We start from the raw sequence: 16304 nt of genomic DNA, 5'->3' as shown, positions 1-16304 counted from the left end.
TAGCAACAATCCTTGCAGTAAGACCTGCAACATCCTCAACATTGCCTGCATCCTCCCCCAGAACCGCACAATATTCTAGACGCCCTTTGACACAAGAACGTGTTGCTTAGTGTGCAATGGAAAGATAGATAGCCCTAGAGTGATGGGCGTATATACAATGCTTGGGGGAAAAAACCTCCTAAAGAGGGAAAAAATGCCTCGGTGGTCCTAGTGTGTTCACACACATCACTACCACATGTATATGGTAACACCATCACTTACTGAATCTACTGCCTAGGCACACTAACGGACCTATTCTTTACAGCTTAGAACTCCCATTGAGCCCATAACACATTAAAATATTACAATGGCTTGAAATAAATTGAGAATTTACAATACATGACCATTTTGGGAAAATGTGTAACTCCAATCTTTACTGCTTCTATTAACTGACATTGACTCAGTTAACATCCCCCCCTTCCGATTTTAGTGCTCTTCCTCGGGCACTGTTGAAAAGTGTCCTTGGAGGTAAGGGAAGGTTTTGATTGGTTGTTGATGGCCTGATTTTCTTCAATATTCATTGAATTTGTTGATGAGGTTCAATTTGTTGCAGCATGTTCATTGTCCGAATAGTTCTGATGTGAGAGATGATGTTGCATTTGTCTTTTGTAATACCATAGTGATGAGGCTGTTGTTTATGTATGAAAAGTATGTACAAAGGAAGTAGAATGATGAGGTTCTAAATTAGGGTCTAATACCTGGATGACCAAAGGGAAAAAACCCAGTGGGAAAAAAGTGTCTTTGGGATAAGCGCATTATTGGGGTACTTATTAGCATGGGAAATATTAATAAACTAGTGAAGGGATTATTTGTTGATAGATATGGAATTAAAAAGACAGCAAATATGAAAGGGTAGCATGATGGAACATTGGTTTGCCTGCTGTATTCCACTGAAGGTGCATAGGTGGAAGCAAAAAAGAGTTTCTAATGCATATGTCCAATGATGGGACATCCTATCTATGCATATACAGAAATGCATGGGAAACAATATGTTGTGGAAGAAATATTTTGAGGGGTTCTTCAGAAAGATAGTGTAAATATAAAAACATATGACATGGCTTTGCAAGATGGCACCCCTTTAAGAATGGTTTTCATTGTCGAGGATATGTGCTCTCATCTTATTGTGCACTATCCGTGAGTGTTGGACTCTAGAGCACTCCACCAATTGTAAGTTAATAGACTTCGACTCTTATGCTCATCTCATCCAGCATGAGCAACATGAATTTAGATATGCTCAACTCTTCTAGCTTGAGCGTAATCCTAATAGCTACGACTCTTAGCACAGAGTTTAATATGACTTGAAGCTTTGGGACTAATACTTTGCTCATTTTATGGCTCAGCAGCCCGACTCTGACTATGCCAAAGAGTGTTTTTTGCACCGTGGTGACTTGACTTTTTACATTCTTTTGCTTACTACAAACATTTCTTCAGATAAAAGTAAGCTTGAATCCTCAAAAAGAGGATTAGTGAAGGACCAAGTTGGCATTGAAGGTTTCTTTTGCCATACATGTTTTATCTTCTTTGAATCTGCATTCATGTTGGTTGGGTCGTCCTTCTCTGACTGTGAAGACTCCATCCAATTAGGCCTATTGATAGGAGTATTAGATGTTGTTGTAGGCCTCTGTTTCACTGTCGGCATTTGGATTTTGACTCGGAGCATTGAAAGACTTAGGAACCCAAATCTCTTGATGACCTTTGTATCTCCATTGTTGACTTTGTTGAGCTCTAGGTCTTGTTGACTTCTTAAGACCTTCATGCAGGTTTGGTGTAGTTACAGTTGGCTTGTGGTTGACTGGTAGCCAAATCTTTGTATAGCCTGTATCGAATTCTTGTCAAGAAGAAGATTCTTTGAGATCCGTCTTTTTTCTGTATCCTCTTGAAAGTTTTGGTAGACTTTAGCATTTTTCGATGTTGTTCTGTTGCATACCTACTTGTTAGGTATCCTAGGATACTGTCGAGGTTGATACCTTGTGGGCCTTCTTTCTTGGGAGGGACTTGTCGTTACTTCATATGCTATAGCCTACGGTTTTGGTACCCATATCTGTCTATTACCTCTATAGTACTCATGTTCTTTTAAGCTCCATTGTGATGCTATCCATCCCATGTGTTTGTCTTTCTGTGTTGAATTCTTGTCTTTAATCCAAACCGGATCATTGACTTTGACTAAATTACTCGAAACAAACACTTGTTTGACATTCCTTTGCTTTCTTGAGTACTTTGGCTGATATAACTTTGATTTGTTGGATGGCTCCTTAGAGGTTTTAGTTAGGTCAGCAATTGACTTGAAGTTTTGAAAGTCTTTCTTGCTTGAGGAAGCTGATCCATGAGAATTCTTTGATGTAGAGGCATATGCGGTCACATCTTCTTTGCTAGTCGGTGGAAGTTTCACTTTAGCTTTACCTTTGTCTGCAAGATTTTTCTTTGATTCTTTTGACGTTTGCAACTCTAAACTAAGCATTAATGGTACCTACAAATGTTGTTGACTACCTCTTGGAGAAGAGAGTATTAGCACTGTATCTTCTTTGTAAGCCTTGTGTTGGTCTAACCACTAATGTCCAAGGATGACATCTGCATGCATGTCTATTGAAGGCTTCACCTGAAACTTTACTTGTTGTTCGGCACAACTCCTTGAAGGCCTCGGGGGATTCAAACATCGGGTTTCATGGTAGGATGCATATTGGGGAGCTATACGGCCTTTTTGCTAAGATCTTGCTAGTTAAAGCGGGGTCGTTGATCCTAAAGCCTAAATGTAAGTTAAAGTGTAGAGTCGAGCGATGAAGAAAGAGTAGGATGCCATGAGGCTGCGAGGTAGTGTAGGCTGTGAACTTATTGGTGGTGTGGTCGCATGCAACTCTGAGCAGCAAGAGTGGGGTGTGAGCTGAGTGGCGGGAGGAGCTAAGGGCTGCTTTGGTGGTTTTGAGAGGAGTTTGCTAGCTCCGAGGCTGTTTTTTGTTTAACAGCTTTTGGTCTACATCCGTGAGCCTTGGTGTGGGGTCGTCTACGTTGAGGTGGAGCTCGATCAGGGGTGAGCAGGCGAAGCGTCAAGTTCTCTCTCTCCCGCACGCGACCTGGGTCACATATTATGTTCGCCTATTATAGTATTTCCAACGCGTTAGCTATCTTCAGCGTCATTTTAATACACATCTTTAGAGTGACACATCTTCAGCGTTTTTGCTACTACTTCTGTTGGTAATTGATTTTGAGAACTTGGGTATCGTTCGCACATAGGGAATCCGCTATAAGGGCTAAACGACCATGCAATATCGGTTGAGTCGAATGATGAACTCACCTAAGACCTCGTATGCAGAGGCAGTGGCCGGGTGCATGGAACGTCCAAGGACCATCAACTGGAGGCCTAGTCGTCCAATCCCAAGGAAGGTGAGTAGGAAAGCGGCAAGACTCAGGAGGATGGCCACCTTAAGAGAACTGCTGAAGGGGCTAGGCGAGGCGAGTCACACCACGTCTAGTCGATTGGGGAGACGGATTTCTAGGCCTGGAAGAAAATTCTACCACAGGTGGTCGAAATGGAGAATGCGTGCTCGATGTCGGTCCCACCAACGCTGATTAAAAAGCAATTGGCTACAGTGGCCAATTCGTTGTTGGCATTTGGCTTTATGGGCAGAATCTTTTGACAATCTTAAAGGGACTCTTATCTCTCAACCAGTGTTAATATTATTGGACCTCTCAAAACCTTTTGAAGTCCAATGTGATGATTGTGGGCATTGCCTTGGGGTTGTGTTGCTTCAAAAAGGGAATGCCATAGCATTAAAAAGTAGGAGATTGAATGACCAAGAAAAGAATCTATGCATATATGAAATGGAGTTGCTAGCTATTTTATTTCACATGACATAGATGCATGGAATCATTATCTCCTAGCCACTCCATTTACTTTTCACACAGATCACCAAATTCTTAAGTAGTTTTTTTTTTTACACAAACTAAATTAAGTGATAAGCAAACGAGGTGGGCAAACACTCTTTCACAATTTAATTTTCATATTGCTCACATAGTTGGTAAGAACAACCAAGTGGCCGATGCTCTTTCACGACCAAAGGTAAATGTTGTATCATTATCTACTCACAATGATCTATCTTCTATGATAGATGAGTATGATATGGATCTAGATTTCAAAGATATAATGTCAGCTATTGCACTAGGGAAGAAAGAGAAACCATACAATGTGCACGATGGTTATCATCTCTATGGCAATAGATTATAATTACACATAGCTTACATGAAAATGTGAATCTTTTGTAGTGCAAATTTCTACAGAATAGGCACATTGTAGCCTTTTATGGGTTGTGCTATATAGCACACTTGACTCTGCATGTGTGTGTGTGTGTGTGTGCGCGCGCGCGCGTGCACACACACACATACCATCAATGTAGGTGGGGGAATGTGAGCGGACACCTACACTCATAGGAATTTGGGCACATATTTTTTACTCAAACAAAGACTTTCATGTGAGATTAGAGTTATTTGTACAAGCTCTTTGGTCATTTGAAAGCCACCAAGAACAAGGTTTGATGCCAAAACATCAAGTAAGGCATGTTCTGTAACTACGCTACATAAGCAAACTCCTCTCTCATCAAAAGAGTTGCCTATGATGTATCAAGGCAATGTTTTCTTATGGCTGAAATGTATCTAGGTGGGCATCCTTCATTGTGATCTAGGGGTGGAGTGTATGTTTGAAGGATTTAGTGCATTTATGGAGAGTGGTGGGATAAAATATTAATCTTCTTTGCCTCATCAAAATGGTGTTTATGAGAGGAAAATAAATCATTTTGTGAAGATGGCACGAAGGCATAGTGGTTAAGGTGAGGGGCTTCAAGCGCAACCACTAGTTCAACCCTTGAGACATGTGGGTGTGGGTGAGTGGGCGTAATCTTGGAAGCGAAGCTTTGAACGGCAAAAAAAAGAAACAAAAAAAAACATGGCACGAAGTATGGTCAAAAGCCAAGTATCATACAAAGTTCTTATTGTCGTTGCAATGAAGGCAAGGGCAACTTTATGAATAAAACAGCATATCTGTCTCGACCCAATTGTTGTTAACGACAAGTTGCTATTGGGTCGCATGAGAAATTAGCATTCTTATCGTGGTTGGTGTTACAACATGCTACTAGCGTAGATGGTCTTCTACACACTCACCAAGGCCTTGTGAAGCCGTGCAGTATGTACCTGCGTGCCATCATGGAGGCGAAACCCACCTTGACAGGATTTGTAATGGGCCATTGGTGGCCATCTAGCGGGGATAGCTCAGTTGGGAGAGCGTCAGACTGAAGATCTGAAGGCCGCGTGTTCGATCCACGCTCACCGCACTCTACTGGAAGTGAAGATTGAGTCTCAGCGGCTCTAGTGCGAGTTTTGAGTCCTTGGTGCGAAGGAGTTTTATTTTATTTTGCAAAAGTCACAATTCGTGTATTAAGCAACGAAGGAATTTTTTTTTAAACATTGAGAGAGAGAGAGAGCCGTACACTACGTAGCCTGCGCACTGGCGCAAGAGCTACGCGCCTCCCACGTTGTAAGAGAGACAGAGCGTCCGTTGGCCCCCCACAACACTCAGTAACACGGTTGCGCACGTGGGGGTGGGTAAGGGGATCGACGGTGGAGGAGGGTGGCGGGCATCCCGAGGTGGGTGAGCCCCCTCAAAAAATGGTGTTATAAACACTAAACCTGGATTCCCCTAGAACTAAACCCGGACCGGCCCTGTGTCCGTGTTTAGTTCTTGGCTGGGTTTAGTTTTAATAGGAGATCTACGACGGACATCGCCTCGACAGCTGCGTGCGGACTTCCCGTTCATTCATCCCTTCACCTCCCCCTCTTAAATGCTCCGTGTCATTTAGTCCCGAGGGTTGGCCCCTCTTGCGATTGGCTTTCAACTCCATCAACAAACAAAAATACGGAGAGCGGGGAGGATCAACTTTATTCATACCGACCTCCAATTATACTAGAGATCTCTATTGGTAAGGCAATCATTCTGGCAGCCTCCTGTATGGTAGCAATGCTTTCAAGAGAAGAAGGGTTATCAAGTAAATAAAAAACGTCAACCGCCTTTCCCCTTTATCCACACCTCGAGATGGGGATGGTCTAGCCCCTTGAGAGCTCAAATTCATTTGTCTTCAAGGCTATTGCTTCTTACTGAGTTTGGAAATTGAGGATCTTGAAGTGAGGGCATAGGGGATGGACCGGCAAGTTTGGTTCATATTTTGAGTCTTCCGCGACTATGGTTTTAGTTGTATGTTCCCTGCCTATCGGGAGCTATCCCTTTCTTGTTTGTGTTTAACCCACCTCGGCAACGAATCTCTCACGATTCTCTCTAATGAAATTGAATCCAAAATCGTGCCACCCTACTAGCCATCTGAGATAAAGCATTACCCTTAGCCCATCAATGTCCACAGGCTTTATTTATATTGGGTTTATTAGTGTTGGCTTGCACAAGCCATGAGAGATGGAAAGGAGCAGAGCATGAGACACACACACACACACACACACACACACACACACACACACAAAAGTAGAGAACAACTCTCATACACAACCATGTCATAAAATCTAATATCTAACCAACCCAAATGATTTTCGCATATTAAACTGATCATTTAATGTGGGAGAATATACGGGAACAAGGGTTAGAATATAGACATGTGCTTACAGGTCTATCTCGACATGGAGCCAATGGTAAAGGGATCCAAATGAGAGATGATCTGTCAAAGAGCACGGCTAGCTAATGGAGCTTAAAGACAATAGGGTTATCTTCATTAAAGACCTCCAATGGTTACTGTTAAAATTCCTTTGACCTTAGGTAAGCTAGGGTGAGGTGGGAACCCGGCCCAAGCTTGAGGTGCTTGTCGTGTTTGCTTACTAAGGTGCTTGTTGTGCTTGTTGACTAAGGTCTTGAGGTGCTTAATGACTAAGGTGCTAAGGTGCTCCATGACTAAGGTGCTTGAAGTGAAGGTGTTCCACAAAGTCAAAGTATCCCTACACAACCGGGGGCGAGCCCTCATTCTACGGGCTCGAGAGAGAACACACACACCCTCACACAAGGCAAGCTTGGTACCAAGAAGGCAAATAGGACACTTGTCAAGATCCTCGTCATGTTGCCCTCATTGTGTGCCTAAAGCCTATTGGCTAGCCTCCCAAGCGGTCCAATGAAACTTTAGTTGATTTAATTAATTGGTTTTGCATTTATTAAGTCCTCTCTCTCAAAGGGGAAAGGGGGACACTTGTCCCAAGACTACCCTTTTGTTGCTTGATATGCCTCTTGCATATGATTGGCTATGTATGGTGGGGTCCAATGAGCTTCAAGCATGAGCTACAAGGGGGGGGGGGGGGGGGGGGGGGGGGGGGGGGGTGGGGTCGACCAAAGCAATAAGGGGGGTTTCTTGGGGGGTATACTCTCCCACATACACTCACACACACTCTCATTGTGTGAAATGCAAAGTGCAAGAGCTCCATCTCCTTCTCCAAGCTAGTAGAGAAGTTGATAGCCTACACCAACACTCTTGGTTATGGAATGCAAATCCAACCAAGAGCCATGCTCCAATGCTTAAGCTTGCCATCTTCTCCATCTTCATTACTAGTCTATTATGTATGCAAGCAAGAAGAGTGATGATAAGTGAGGAACTATTTCTTTTTCCTATGAATGTTTCTTCTTCCTCTTTCCTACCCTCATTCCCCGCTATCTCTCTCCACCTTTGAAGGTGCTTGAGGCGTTGAGACTGAGGCTTGAGATAGTTAATTCTTTTTGCAAATTTTATGTTATGCTTGTGATATATGAAGCTTTCCATCTTCATTGCATCACCTAGGTCATAAGGAGCACAAAGATTGTATTGTATCAAGTCTCTCATGATGGAAGAACCTATAATACAAAACCCAATTGGAGGGGGGACTGGCTCCACATAAATCCGGTCCTCAATTGTTGTCGATGTCTCTAATTCTCTCTCTCTCTTTCAAGAAAGGAAACAAAGGAAGAAAAGGGCAAGAAAAAGGTCACCCTCTTCTCCTTCTTCTTCACCTTCCTCCTCTTCGGACGAAAGCTATGGCTATTCTCCTAGAGAATACAAGAAGGGAGGACATCACAAATCATACCCTGCATGGCAAAGGTCACAAAAGCTCAATAAGTTCAAAGAGGGAGGAAAGAGTATCTCTTTTCTCACCTATGATGGCACCTTTGGTGCTACTGTGACAAAGTATTGGCCTTCATCCAGCAATTTGATGCGGCCTTTGGAGACGAGGGCTTCATGGAGTCCTCCAAGCTATGCCATATTGTAGTTATGGACTTCCATGCTAGCCTTTGTGGCAACACCGAAGCCCCAAAGACATGAAAAACTCTACGAGTTTTTATCATGAAGCAATTTCTTGCAAGCAATGCAAAGAACAAAGTGCTTATCGGATGGCGAAGTTGGAAGCTTCTCTCCCATGAGTCTATTCACAAATATGTAAACAAGTTTTGGGATTTACTTCTCAAGGCTATTGTTTTTCAAAAGATAGACTTCACCGAGCAAAAGAAACAATTATGTGCGGGATTACCTGAAGAGATGGCTGAGTACGTCAACTCCCAACGGCCTGGTTCTATCACCGAAGTAATCCACCACAACATGGTTGCTTCACACATAAATTTCCAACAAGGGGCTAGACAGAATTTCAAGCCCATGGAAAACAAAGACAAAGCTGATGCAAAGGAGAAAACCAATGCCCAAAATTCTTCCCAAGGCAATTCCAATAACAACAATAACAATAATTGGTCCAAGGCGAAGGGAGTTTACAAAGGTAAAAACAAAATCTCTCTTGAAGAGCTTGAAGCTTTTTGCAAGACCATACATGTTTTAAGTGTGGGAAGCAAGGACACGGCTATCGTTCTTGCCTGAAGAGAAATGCTCACAACGAGACTTCTAGAGCTTCCACTATTGAAGCTCCAAAAGAGGATGCTCATTGCAAAGGATCACCTCTCTCCTATGCTTGGGGAAAGGTAAGGGAGCATGATGCCTTCATGTTGTTTGACCCTGGCTCTACTCACAACTTCATATCAACGGAGTTGGCCACCAAGTTGGGCATTCAAGCTTTCGAGATGTGAGATATTGTAACGGCTGACAGTGCTTTCAAGGAATAGCAAACCTCTATTACTCCATTGATTGGGAAGTTGAGGTTTCATGTCCAAAGCTATGTCGACAAAGAAGACTTTTTCATTTCTCCTCTGCAACATGAGGATGCTATCCTAGGGGCACCATGGTTCAACGACATGGCTGTGAACATGAAGTTCCCTGAAAGGAGAATCTACTTCACCTACAGGGAAAAGAGCATGTATATAGATGCTAGTGAGTCTGGTCGTACTGTACCACTTGTAAATCCTCCTGCTTTTGATAAATCAATGAAAAGCTCAGTTTTCGCGTACATGATTTTTGTCAAAGAGTCCCTGAAAGATCCTAATGTTTCATCAAATGTAAATGGTAGGAATAAAGAAGAGTTAGACTTGTTTAATTTTCTAAAAGGATTCCATGATGCGTTCATCGATGATATCCCTATGGACTTACCTCCAAACCGAGGGGATGATGACCATCGAATTGAGATCCTACCAGGAAGCTCACCGCCTACCAAGCCTCCTTATCGAGTTTCCCAAGCTCAACAAGAGGATCATGAGGCAAGTACAAGAATTGATAGACAAAGGGATGGTGAGACCTAGTTCCTCTCCCTTTTGTTCTCCAGTCCTTTTAGTGCAAAAGAAATATGGTACATACCGCATGTATGTGGACTATGGAGCACTAAACCATATCACTATTAGAAACAAATTTCCCGTGCCTCGAGTAGAAGATCTATTGATAAGCTACAAGGCTCTACCTACTTTAGTAGGATTGACCTTAAAAGTGGCTATCATCAAATAAGGATAGTGGATGAAGATATCATAAAGACCACATTTCGTACAATGTTTGGCCTTTATGAATATCTAGTCATGCCTTTTGGCTTGACTAATGGACTAGATTTGTTCAATCGTCTAATGGAGAAAATCTTTGGACCCTACCACAAATTCACTGGAGTGTTTTTGATGATATCATCATCTACTCCAAGTCATTGGAGCAACACAAGCAACATCTCCAGGTGATTTTTTAAGCATTAAGGGAGAACAAGATTTTTATCAAGCAAATTTTTCCTTCAAGAGATTCAATACTTAGGTCATATATCTCTCAAGATGGTATCCATATGGATCCATCAAAGTTGGAGGTAATAAAAGCATGGCCTAATTCAAGGAATCTTCATGAGCTAAGAAGCTTTATTGGTATGTGTGCATACTATAGATGCTTCATAGCAAAATTCTCTCAAATAGCAAGACATGACTTAACAGAGAAGAACGTTAAGTATTCATGGACTGCTAAGGAGCAAAATGCTTTTGACAAGTTCAAAGAGAAGCTAACCTCCCAACCAGTCCTTATGCTTCCTGATCTCTCAAAGCCATTTAAGGTCCAATATGATGCTTGTGGTGATTTCCTTGGAGCATTCTTGCTTCAAGAAGGGCATGCCATAGCATATGAGATCCGAAGGCTCAATATGGATGAACAGGTCTTGGGCATTTATGAGAAAGAGCTTTTAGCTGTTCTACATGCCCTATACACATGGAAGCACTATCTACTGGGGACTCCATTTATTTTACGAACAGACCACCAGCGTCTCAAGTACTTCATGATGCAAACCAAGATTTTCTACAAACAAATGAGGTGGACAAAGTTTCTTTCGCAATTTTATTTTCATATTGCTCACATTGCTGGTAATAAAAAACAAGTGGCCAATGCCCTTTCATGACGACCAAAAGTTAATGCGGTGTCTATAGCTACTCACAATGAGCTATCTTCTATGATAGATGAGTATGCCACTGACCCTAACTTTAAAGACATAATGTCAGCCCTTGCTTTGGGGAAGAAAGAGGAACCATTCACTTTGTAGGATGGTTATCTTCTCCATGGCAATAGGCTATGTTTTACCCGCTCCCTTCATGAGAAAGTTATGTATAAATCTCATGCTCCTCCCTATGCGAGGCATAGAGGCATTCAACCTACTCCTTCAAGGAGTAGAGACATATTTCTATTGGCCTACCATGAAAGTGGGCATACAAGAGTATGTTTCAAAATGTGTAGTATGCCAAAAGACTAAGTATGATAGAGGGAAGCAACCTGGATTACTCCAGCCATTGTCAATCCCTAATTCACCATGGGAGAGTATATCCATGGATTTTATCTTTGGATTACCCAAGTATATCCATGGGAATACAGGAATATGGACAATAGTCGACAGGTTTAGCAAGCAAGCACACTTTATCATTAGGGGAATTTTGAGGTCACTTTTGTGCCCTGTAAGAATATGTAGAGAGAGAATATATACTTTATTTTAAAAATAGTGAAATGTTTGTAAAAAGGTGAGTTTGCGTCCTTTTTACCTCCACCGAAACATGTCATTGTCAAATCTTTCTAGGATCTTTCGTATTCTAAAAAATACTCCCTCCAAAACTAACGAAAAGGTCAGTTCTGGCCCAAAATTCAAAATTTCCAAAAGCTGAAACAAACCTTTTCTGTGTCGTCTTCTTCCTCGTATCTGCACAGATTTTTCCTATAGTACTATCTCTAACAAATACTGTTAACAGACTTCCATGAGGAAGAGAAGAAGCTTATACCATCTACACATTGAGCTAAATGAAGAATATTGTCCAGTGCGCAAGAGAAACAAATGTGCAGAGGTGTCCTCGTCCATATTTGAAGCAATGCGGCAAGATCAAAAAAATCACATTGATCTCTGGACTGATGGAAGATTGTATCCAGTGGACCCAATGACAAAGAGCACTCCCCCATTCTCAAATTGTTCATCTTTGATAAAATTTGTGGGTGATGGTCAAAGAGGGTTGCTGGGTTATACACAGAGTCTTGCGGCAGAGAGAGATATTCTTAAGTTAGAAGATCATTTGACCAAACAAATGATAAATACTCTTAAACAACAACTTGAGGAATGTAAAGAGAGCAATGAAAAGCTACAAACTCAGCTCAAACAAGCTAGAAGCAAGAATACAATGTTAGGAAACAGACAAAGAGAAAAGAAGTTAAAGAACATTGAAGCCTTGAGACGTGGTGGAGGAGGTTGCAGCAGGAGAATCAGAGCAGCAAGGTATTGTTATTTTATATGATTCTGCTTATGTTAGGTTGTTAATCTTTTTGTTAGGTTGTTATGCTTATTTTATATGATTCTGCTTATGTTAGGTTGTTAATCTTTTTGTTAAGTTGTATTGTGATTCTTTTTGTTAAGTTGTATTGTGATTCTGCTTATGTTAGGTTGTTAATCTTTTTGTTAAGTTGTATTGTGTTAATCTTTTTGTTAAGTTGTATTGTGATTCTCCTTATGTTATTGTTATTATGCTATTGTTCTTTATTAAATGATTAATATTTAGTTAACTTTAATTTAGTTTGTTTATTTTGTTGGTGTCATTTGGACAATAATCAGTTAATTTTGTACCTTTTGATTTAGGACTTTGCTACAACCAAACTCTGCATCAAACATGGAAATGGCAGCTAAACATTATTGTGATGTTTTACCTCTCAAGGTTGCCAAAAAGATTTTCACAGAGAAGAAGTTTAAAAAGGCAAAGGAGCAGTGCATTGAGGGATTTTTGCAGAGCTCTTGCTTGGACAAGGAGGATGTGCAATATACTATGGATAAGGTAGGCATTAGCAGAGATGGTTATAGCAAGCTGTTTAGAAATATGAAGTCAAGGTTAAAGAAATGTAAGGTCAGGTCCTCTTTGCTTCCAAAGCCATCCATTGTGCAGCAGGCAAGGAAAAAGATCAATGAGAGGATAATGGAGATGTTGGGTGAGCCTCACCACATTCATGGTACCTATCATGGTAAAAAGAGGGATCTTCAATTTGACGAGTTCAATAATATTTTCCTTGACTTGAAGACACTTCAGAAGGAAATGATCAGATTCTATGAGCTGGAGCATACAGAAGCAAATGGTGTTGTCAGTTTTGTGATAAAGCTTGATGAATGTGAGATTGTTAAGAACAGAAAAATTGAGAGGATTTCCATAACTTTAATGAACAGAGCATTGAAACCGAAGGATACCAAGTACTTCAGCGTGAAATCGGAGAAGAATGTCTGGTGGCTAGGTGCTTTTGAAGTAGAGAGTGAAGACTTTGATGTTCTGGATTGGGTTTTCCATCAAACAATAATACCCGAAGTTATTAATGCACAAGAATTAGGGGAAGAGCTTGAAGTTGAAGGGTTTGGAAGTTACAGGGTGGAATGGCACATGGGAGGAGACCTTAAAACCCTTAAATGTATGTACAATGTCTCCAAAGGAGCTATGGCAAAGAGCCCTTGTCTGTATTGTATGGCATCAGCAAAAGAATGTAATCCTGCAAATTGGAACAAAGCACCCAATAGGCATACTCAAGATCCAAACTTCAAAGCAGTTTTAAATATTCCACTTGCTAATGTCCACATATGCACTCTGCATGCTCTTTGCAGAATTGTGGAGAAAATTGTACATCTCTATGTGGGGTTTGCCTGGAAGTTACAGCCAAAAGCAGCTAGAGATGCTGCAATCAAATGTATTGAAACGGTTTTATCAGAAATTGGCCTTCACAGTGGTAAGGTTAAGATTGAAACAGACCTGAAGAGGTCTTCAAATGGAAAAAATGTGCCTAGAAAGGTATCTGTTGGTGGTGTGAAGGCCAGAGCTTTCCTAGGGTTTCATGGCAAACTAGGAAAGGTAAATGCCAAGAAGGGTTCATCCAATGTGAAGTATAACCAGTGGAAATCTCTCCACAATGCCATCAAAGATCATGGTCTTGAAGGTACATCAAGAAACAAAAAGGCAGAGGTATGGGAATCACTAGACAAAGTATTTTCCTACTGTGATAAGACATCCTGGGGAAAAAATGATATGCCAAATTTCAAGAAAGTGCTCAATAACTTCAGAAGTGCAATGAAAGATGCTTGGGATCAGGAATTCACACATTACATGGTAAGTTTTTTATTCCTTTTTAATATGTACATACTTTTAGTTTGGAAGCATATGATTAATCTCATACTTACTAATTATTGACACACTTTTACTTTGCCAGCATATAATTTACAATCACACTCCCTGGTTTGTAAAGAGATGGGGCTCCCTGTCCATATGGTCTACACAAGGCATGGAGAAATCCCATTATCAAGCAAGAACCAAGTTTTTCAAGCATACAAGACATGGAGGAGGTGCAGTGAAGGCAAACAGCTTGCTTGAGGTTTTCCAATGGTTCTATAGACAAATATGGCATAGAACCAGATCAAAAATGACAAAGAAAGCACTACTGAACTCAGATTTAGCAAATGCCTTACACAGGAACAAGCAGAAAAGAAAAAATTCATATAATAGTTCATCTGCAAATGAAAAATTCTTACAATGGCTAGCTACAAGAGAGAGACAAGGTAGAAAGTGGGCCAAAGTACAGGTATGAGCAAAGTCAGTCTTTTGATGAAGGTACATCAACTTCACCCCTAAACTTCAAAAACTTCTGCTTATTGTAGCCTATCATTTGTCTCTTGAGGTCCCCAGAGTGGGCAAGCACATAGGATGCCATTGTTGCAAAATAACCAACTCTAGAACCAATAAGGCCAGGGAAGAATCCAAAAATTCTGATGGCTTCCTCCTTTTCCACCAATATTAACTTCTCTAACCCTGGAGGAAGCTGATATGAACCAACAACCTTTGTAAGTGCTTTAATTGCAAGCATTGGCAGCAATGGTTCTCTTGTAAACTTGTTATGGAATATAATGACAGTCTCTTTGTTGAGCTTCCCAATAAAGTGTCCCAAGCTCTGGTTCCTTCCTAAATTTAAGGGTCTGGAACCCTTCCCTCTGCCAAGGAATTTGTCTGTGTCTAGTATTTCAATCTGCAAAAATATGTCTTGGTTAATTGTTCAGCACATTAATAAGACAGGGCAAAATGGTCATTAACATACCTTAGGAGACTTATCCTCCTCAAACAAGGCAGGTTCCCATATATCAATGGATCTAGTTGGCCTTACTTCATAATCTCTGGTCTTTTCCTCTCCCATATGCTCTATTTTGAGCCTTTTCTGGATCTCATTGAACTCCTCTTCAGAAGGTACACCCTGTTGCTCATATCTCAGAACAATGTCCTGCACATGCTTTCCAACACTTGAGCTGTCAATAAAATTTTCTGCCTCTGTGTCCAAGACTGCTAAGGGGCAAGGTGAGTAATCAATAAATCCTATGTCATTAGATCCCCACTCAGCCAAAACTGCCAAAGCATAATCTTCCCTTAGATCAAAAAGATGCTGAATGTCATTCAGCAAAACATATTCCTTTTTGTTAACTTTGTATGTGGGAAATGTTGCTGTGCAATGCAAAGGATCAACATCTTCATCCTCAATGTCAACATTCTCCACTTTAGTGATGTTTTCTGCTTTAAATTTTGCAATGTCCAGCATCTCAGTGCTTTGTAGCTTCTCTTCCTCTTCATGGAACTCCATCTCTATCTCCTCTTTCTCCTGGTCCTCCTCAGCCTGGGAAATCTGCTTTGGAATCTCTTTGCCCTCTGGTGTTGGGAGTACACTGAAGAAAATGATAAGTCCAAGGTCATAATCTACCAACTGGCAATGCATATTACCATGAAATTTGCAAGGCTTTATGATCTTTTGCCAGTCTGGATGAAGGCTTGACCACTTCTTTGCAATACCTGTCCTTGACAAGCTACCTGCTTTGCATATATCAACAAAATGAACAAGATTGTCAAGCCTGTGATCTCTGATCAATTCTGTATATATCTCTTTCAAGTCACTAATTTGTGTAGAGAAGCCATCCACAAGTGCTTGAAGATCAAAGGCAGCATTAAAAATCTGTTTGGCACTTTGAAATCTTGTAAGTTCATTAACTTTGTAAAGAAAAGACATCAGCCTATCATCAGCGGTCTCTTGTATATCCTCTGTATCCATTATGACAATCCACAAATGCTCAGCTGAAAAAGAGAAAAGAGAAGTCTATCAAGACATTAACCACCCTTCTTTATATCAAGTCTACAAACAAATTAAAAGCATAAAATTGTCAAGCAAATGAGGCGCACAAATTAAGCGCAAGCAAAAAAGAATTACATAAAATTGTGACATGCTATGTTTGTCACTTGCTATGCGAACTTTGAGAAGTTAAGAGAAACTCGTCACTCACTAACAACGCGCACAATGTGACACTTGGTACGCGTTTTCCTATTGCTAGGAAGAGGTTGACGT

The 16304-nt window shown here is 41.0% G+C and overlaps 1 non-coding gene across 1 annotated transcript; it reads left to right on the top strand.

The window, feature by feature from the left end:
* Positions 1-5284: 5284 nt before the first annotated feature.
* On the top strand, positions 5285-5357 carry TRNAF-GAA (transfer RNA phenylalanine (anticodon GAA)). The gene has a single exon. It is a non-coding gene; the product is annotated as a tRNA-Phe (tRNA).
* The last annotated feature ends 10947 nt before the right edge of the window (positions 5358-16304 follow it).

This window comes from Adiantum capillus-veneris, chromosome 8 (genome assembly GCF_014529385.1).
Source record: "Adiantum capillus-veneris isolate H3 chromosome 8, ASM1452938v2, whole genome shotgun sequence".
NCBI classification, from domain to species: domain Eukaryota; kingdom Viridiplantae; phylum Streptophyta; class Polypodiopsida; order Polypodiales; family Pteridaceae; genus Adiantum; species Adiantum capillus-veneris.
The sequence above is the reverse complement of the archived record's forward strand: the minus strand, read 5'-3'. Positions and strand labels throughout refer to the sequence as shown.